At 51.0% G+C, this 7,316-nt stretch overlaps 1 protein-coding gene across 2 annotated transcripts in view; it reads left to right on the forward strand.

Annotated features, from left to right (window-relative positions):
• Positions 1-6,464: 6,464 nt before the first annotated feature.
• ZNF710 (zinc finger protein 710) overlaps positions 6,465-7,316 on the forward strand; it is an 88,101-nt gene continuing 87,249 nt past the window's right edge. The window contains exon 1 of one of the 2 annotated variants that reach the window (XM_074400016.1): positions 6,465-7,138. The gene's annotated coding sequence lies outside the window, so the exon portion shown is untranslated. The remainder of the gene's footprint in view (positions 7,139-7,316) is intronic. The other variant, XM_039480022.2, reaches the window with a different exon arrangement.

Raw genomic sequence — 7,316 nt, forward strand, 5'->3', positions numbered from 1 at the left:
GTCTATTCAACCCAGAGCCCAGATCATCAGCAACCAAAACACTGGTTCCTCTTTCCTCCTAGGTTTCACACATTTCCAAGGGAGGAGGAATAATTGCATTCTGCAGCATAGCTTCTATTTGTGTGGCTTTCTCCTGCAGATGGGAAGCTCCTTGAAGGCCTGGCCTGAGTCTTTTCACCATCGACTGTGATGTGAACCAGAAGCCTAGACCTTGTTTTCTAAATACATGTTATTGTTCAAAAATAATATAATCGTTCTTACCACAGAATATTGTTCAAATATAATATATTCGTTCTTACCACAGAAATGAACAAAACATACCACAAAGGGGTTGAAGGAAACTTTCGGAGGTGATGGATATACTGCCTGTGGTGACTGGAACAGGAGTGTACACACTGTCCAAACTCACACGTTGTATATATTAATTATGTGTGTGTGTGTTTTAAATTCCTCTTTGATGTCTGGGAATGCATGTGTTTTTTATACCAATTATACCTTAATAACCCAGGAGAGGAAAAAAGAAAAATAAATACACCTTGCTTAAGGAAGGTAAAAAAATATATAACTATTATAGAAATTTGGCAAATAGAGCCAGCTGTGATGTCTCACATCTATAATCCTAGCACTTTGAGAGGCCAAGGTAGGAGGATTGCTGGAGACCAGGAGTTCAAGGCTGCAGTGAGCCACGATTGTCACAGCACTGCACTCTAGCCTGGGTGACAGAGTGAGACCCTGTCACCCAGGCTGGAGTACAATGGTGCAATCTTGGCTCACCGCAAACTCTGACTCCACATACTTTTCCGGATAAGTATACATACATATACAACATTTAAAAATATACCCAGCTAATTTTTTGTATTTTTAATAGACACAGAGTTTTGCCATGTTAGCCAGGATGGTCTCGATCTCCTGACCTTGTGATCCACCAGCCTTGGCTTACCAAAGTGCTGGGAATACAGGCATGAGCCACTGTGCCCGGCTTGTTTTTTATTTATTTATTTATTTATTTTTGAGACGGAGTTTCGCTCTTGTTACCCACGCTGGAGTGCAATGGCGCAATCTCGGCTCACCGCAACCTCCGCCTCCTGGGTTCAGGCAATTCTCCTGCCTCAGCCTCCTGAGTAGCTGGGATCACAGGCACGCGCCACCACGCCCAGCTAGTTTTTTGTATTTTTAGTAGAGACGGGGTTTCACCATGTTGACCAGGATGGTCTCGATCTCTCGACCTCGTGATCCACCCCCCTCGGCCTCCCAAAGTGCTGGGATTACAGGCTTGAGCCACCGCGCCCGGCCTTGTTTTTTATTTTTAAATTTAAATTTAAATTTAAAAAAATTATTTTTTGAGATGGTCTTGCTTTGTCGCCCAGGCTGGAGTGCAGTGGTGCCATCTCGACTCACTTCAGACTTTGCCTCCCGTGCTCAAGCAATGCTCCTGCCTCAGCCTACCGAGTAGCTGGGACTACGGGTATGCGCCACCATACCTGGCTAGTATTTTTGTTTGTTTGTTTGTTTAAGCTGAACTCTTGCTCTTATCACCCAGGCTGGGGTGCAGTGGTGCAATCTGGGCTCACTGCAACCTCTACCTTCCAGGTTCAGGTGATTCTCCTGTCTCAGCCTTGCTGGAACTACAGGTGACTGCCACCACGCCCGGCTAATTTTTTTGTATTTTTAGTAGAGACAGGGTTTCACCATGTTAGCCAGGATGGTCTCGATCTCCCAACCTCATGATCCACTCGCCTTGGCCTCCCAAAGTGCTGGGATTACAGGTATAAGCCACCGCACCCAGCCCAATTTTTGTATTTTTAGTAGAGACATGGTTTCACCATGGTGGCCAGGCTGGTCTTGAACCCACCTCAGCCTCCCAAAGTGCTGGGATTACAGGTGTGAGTCACAATGCCCAGCTCCTCTTAAGATTTTGAATTGCTGCCCAATGCATCTCCTGTGGGCACTTAGAGCTTATCTCAGTGACTCTTCCAGTTCCCAACTTCCATGCCATTTCCGCTCAGCCCAGCCTTTTAGGAGCTCTAGGTCCACCTCCGCTTTCTGCAGTGCCTGTCTAGTTGAACCCTGGGGTCCTCGCCTTTCATTGGGTGGATTCCTGTTGGGAGGCTTGATATTAAAAAATGAATATTAGATATTGCAAAGCCAATAATGTCTTCTAAAATGTTTGTTTGGTTCTACCAATGAAAGAAGAAGATATTAATAATCACCTGCTAATCTCCCAGGGAGTTACTCTAGTGAACATGTCGATTGAAACACTGAAGAGCTGCGTTTCATTCCTTTACAGTTTACAAGATTCCTGGGATTTTCGGAGATGCTAGAACATTCTGGAAAGATCTGCAGCAGGAATGCATCCTCAATCGGGGAAATCAGGATTAATAAACCTTATAAACTTACCTTTGAATTTCAGCTCCACGGGGGCAGCTTTGGGGCATCTGAAATGCCCAGGAGAGGCCATTTACTGCTTCTGTATCAAAAAAAGCTGATTTCTCTCTCTCTCTCTGGTGTGAATCCGGAGGATTTCTTGCTGGGTTTGGGTAAGTCGGGATTTGGCTAAATGGTGATGTCTGCAAGCTTAGGGCCTCGCTGGGACCTTCTAACATTCACACAGGCTTTGAAATTTATAAAATGCAGTATCATATATTACACGTCATATATTATTGGCTCCTCCCAACAACCCCAGAAGGCGGGCATTACTGAAGTTAAAAAGGTGTCAGAGATGGAAGTGGGTCACCTGTCCAGACAGGTTCTCATAGGGAGGTGATCTGTAAGAAAGGAAAACTGTGGGGAAAGTGGAGGGGACTCTTAGGAGGGGAAAACAAATGCTGAAAGGGAACTCCCAAGGGGAAACCTTAGCTACACATTCTGGCTCCAACATACCATGATTGTGACCTCGTGAAGTTTTTAAGCTTTTCTGTGCCTCAGTCTCCTCATCTGTAAAATGATAGTGATACCTACCTCAAAAAAAGTGCTCAGCCCAGCCTCACACTAAGGTGGCTGTACAGGTATGTTTATCAACGCAGGTTCATAAAAGCAAAAAACGTGCAAACTTCCCATGAGTCTAGCAATTTGTTTAAACAAATTAAGATATATACATACTAGGGAATTAGATCATTCATTGAGAAAGAGAATGTAGCCTGGGCAAGGTGGCTCATCGAAGTAATCTCAACACTTTGGGAGGCTGAGGCAGGAGGGTTGCTTGAGCCCAGGAGTTCAAGACCAGCCTGGGCAACATAGCAAGACCCAGTCTGTGCCAAAAAATAAAATAAAAAATACAGCCAAGCATGGTGGCACACAAATGTAACCCTAGCTACCCTGTCTCCAAAGAAGAATGTGGATGTTTACAGACCAGAAGATAATCTGTGACATATTACTGGGTGAAGGTAGTTGCAATTCAGTAGGTGTAGTGTTATGCCATTTTTGTTAATTTTATAAAAATAACATACATATAGTCATCATTTGTTTAATGATACTGACTTTGTACAGTTTTATTATTATGTGCATTTAAATGTAGCTACTGGGATATAAAATGTCCAAGTATATACACCGAAATATGTCTCTACATAGGGTTTGTTCTTATTTTCACTTAGTTGATATTCAAATTCTTTCACAATGAACTTGTGTTGTAAAGAAATAATAGAAGTGTAAAATGTTTACAAAGCAGGAAGTAGAGCTGTGGTATCTGCCTGGATCCTGGAGGACATTTGGCTGGTGCCAAGTTCATGTACAGGTCACTTGGAGAACCAAGAATCCAACCAAAGGACTAAGAGGTTTTGGGAACCTTGAATCGGGTTGTGGAGAAGTCAATAATCACCCCCTATCCTTCCCTTGCTCCTCCAGTGTGAACTTCTGTAATTACTTTTCTCTCCTGAGCAAACATAGCCAGGTGCCTGTTCCCAGGAGCCTTCCTGGATTTCATGAAGATTTCCAGGGGCATTTCTGGATTTCATCATCTCCTGATTCCTATGTGTCCCTCGGGCAGGCTACAACTCTGCTGATCAGGTTGGGCCTTGGTAACCACCATCATCAAGTTCTAATCGTGTTCCTGAGAAGCCACCCAGCCATCTTGATGAGATGTGGGTGTTCCCCAATCCCAGCCACCCACTGGGACACTGGTCATCTTTGAAGGAATGCTTCCCCTCAGCCAGCTCATCATGTTTCTGGTGTGGTGAGTCACTCTGGTTTCAACTCTGAACATAATCTTATTTCCAGGTCACCCGGGCACCACCCAGTCACGCCTGGATTCAGAGTAACAATAAATAAAAGCTACCAGGGATTGGTGCGTATGTACCAGACACCATTCGAGGTGTGGGCTCATTTGAGCCTCACAATAACACGGTGAAGCAGGTATTTTCATCCCTATTTTACAGAAAAGTGGGGTTAACTTGCCCAGGAATATGCAGCAGGTAAACTAAGACACCGTCTTTGCAATCCACAGGTCTTCTTACCTGAATTTTATATACCAGGAAATTAAGTCTCAGTTACTCACTGAGGTTATGTTATGTTATTCATCTACATTCATGAAGTTAGCAAGTGGGAGGGGCTAAAATCTGAACATTTCCCTGACACCCTCCCCTTTTCCCTACTCTTCCTCCACCAAGTTGTATCCTATGCTGCAGTCAACCCTTGAACTCTGGACAGTTCCAAGAACCTGTAATAATGTGCCATCTTGCCCTGGAGCCTTCGCACAGGCTGTTCTCTTCCATGCTTTAGGCTGGCACAGCCTAATCTGGACATGACCTGCTCCAAGAAGCCACACCCGGCCACCCTGGTCCAAGAGCCCTCTTGGGAGCTTCCTTGGTTCACCCTTGCCTATATCTCAGGGCATTATGGTTGTCTGCCTTCTTTTCTTGCCCCTTTGCCTGCAAAGCAAAAGGCCAAAGGCCAAAGGACTGCATCTTGCTGATGACTGGGTCCTTAGCAGCCAGCACCTTAGCGGCACAGAGCAGGTGGTCAGTAAGCATTTGTCAAATGAATGCTTGGCTCCAACAGCTGCATTTTGTCTTTTCGGAGGACACAACTTGGGTGTACTAAGTGGGAGGGAGCACGTGATGACGGAAATGTGGCTTCCTGCTGGACCTGGGTGAAGGCTCTGGGGTCACTGGGGGATCGGGGTGCTGATGTGAAAAAGCCATGGTGTCCTTCTTGCTGAACCAAACTCTCAGGCTACTGTTTCACTCCTAGTCAGAGACAAATGTGTTCTGAGTGACTGGAGTCACAGCTCAGAGCACCAGGAGCTGATTTAGGGTGGGGCGAGGGGCCGTAGCCCTGGGGCACTTGTCTCTAAAGGCCCAGGCCTCAGGGCTAGGGGGAGGGGTGAGGAGTGGCAGGCCTGTCCCCGGGAGGCTGCAGTCACTGGGGGAGAGACAATGAGGCTCAGCATCTGCTCCTCCCTGGGAGAAGGGACCCTCCAGTGAAAAGCCTGGGAGAGCAGGGAAGTGTGGGAGGAATTGATGAGGAGAAGGGGTGGAGCCAAGGAGATGCAGCCGGGAGGAAGGAAGGGAAGGAAGAGAGGAGGGAGGGAGAGAATCCAGGCTTTCCTTCCTCCGGTGACCTGGTCCTGAGCCGCGGCTTCCCCTGCATTGTTCCCTGCGTTTGCTCTCGGGGCCCACCGAGATCTCACGTTTCTGTCCCTGGCTGCAGCCCCAGTCCAAGGGCCCGGCATCGAGCAGGTGCTCAATACTTAGTTGGGAAAATAAGAAATGTGACCAACTTTCCTCTGGGAACTTTCCCCCTGTCTTTCCCCTACTCCTCCGGAGAACCCGAGGACAGAGCAGGTCTTGGGAGCACGTCCGGGGGCCCCAAGAATCATTGACCCTTGGTGGTGGCTCTGCCCGGCTCTGTCCGAGGGCTCCAGACCCGCCCATCGTCGGAGGCGAGAAGCGGCTGGGAGAGGCGGGTGCTCTGGAGGCTGGAGGCCTGGTGTCCGGCCTGCGCCGGGGCTGGGGGGAGGCGAAGCGGTGCGGAACCCAGCGGCCCCAAGGGGAGCCCAGAGGGACCTGACCTCCCCGCTGCCCGCAGCCACGCCTCGGCACCCCAGAGCACTGCGCCCCCCAGCAGGGTGTCCCGAGGCTCGGTTCCCAGCAGCTGCCCTGAGCCCCTTCCCCACCCCGGCCCGGCGCTCGGAGCCCGCGCCGCCCCCTCGAGTCCGGCCGTCCAGGGCTCGGCTCACAGCTGTTGAAAGGCTTTGGTCGTGTTCAGTGCTCTGCGGGGAGGTGTGTTCCAGGCCCATCTGCCTACTTTAAAACACAGAAGTGAGTGGGGCACACACCCGCGCCACCTCTGGCTGGGAGGGGCGGGCCTCGCTCGCACTGGGGAAGGAACCGGCACCCGGAGCCGCACCCGCGCCCCGCACCCCCCCTTCCCTCCCGAGGGCGCCCCCGGCTTCCCGGTGAGGGGGAGCAGGCCCCTGGGTCCCCTTTGTGCCGGGCAGGGCAGGGCCCCCCATCTCCAAGCGAGGTTCTGCCTCTCCCCTCTCCCCCGCTTCAGTTCATCTTTGTTCCCCTTTTCTGCTGAGGAGAAAAAAAAAGAGAAAGAAAGAAAAGAAGGAAAAAAGGCGTGACTTGATTTTCAAACGAAACTCCCACAGCAAACAAAACCCTTTTAGAGAAATAAGAAAGGAGGAAGAAGGAAGAAAAGAGGGAAGAAAAAAACAGGGGAAAGAAACCCCTCCAGGCTTTCAATTCGAGTGGGAGAGTTGAACCGAAAGAAAGAGAGAGAAAGGAGGAAAAATCCTCTGCGGTAGAAAGAGAAAAGAAAACTTGGGCTGGCGAGAGGGGGGTGCCGGGGGTGGAAGGAAGTGAGAAAACAAAAGAGAGATAAAAGGGCTGCTTTTCTGTGTCTCTTCCTCTGCGAGCTGCTTAGGAGGAGCTGTTTTGCATCCCTTCACGTCAGCCCTGCCTCATTCCCTTCTTCCAGGGAGGGAGAGCGAGCGAGAGAGCGAGCGAGCGAGCGAGCGAGAGGAGGGGGGAGCGAGAGGAGCCGGAGGGAGGGCGGCGGGAGCAGCGGGCGCGCGTGGAGGCGGGCGGCGGGCGCGCAGCAGCAGCCCGGGCGGTGGGCACAACCAGGAGCCCCCGACCCGCCCGACCCGGCCCGGGCCGCCGAGGGCCCCAGCGCAGGAGCCGCGCCCGGACCCAGGGTGAGTGTCCCGCGCGGCCCCCGGGCCCGGCCTCGCAGCTCCGGTCGGCGGCGGGGCTGGCGGGGAAGCGGGGGGCGCGGGGGTGGGTCGCTGCGGCCGCGGCCGACCCGCCCCCCGCCTCTCCCCGGGGACGGCCGCGCGCAGGCCCGCGCCGCGCTGCAAACATGTCGTCTTTTCC

The sequence above is a fragment of the Saimiri boliviensis genome, chromosome 5 (genome assembly GCF_048565385.1).
Source record: "Saimiri boliviensis isolate mSaiBol1 chromosome 5, mSaiBol1.pri, whole genome shotgun sequence".
Classification (NCBI taxonomy): domain Eukaryota; kingdom Metazoa; phylum Chordata; class Mammalia; order Primates; family Cebidae; genus Saimiri; species Saimiri boliviensis.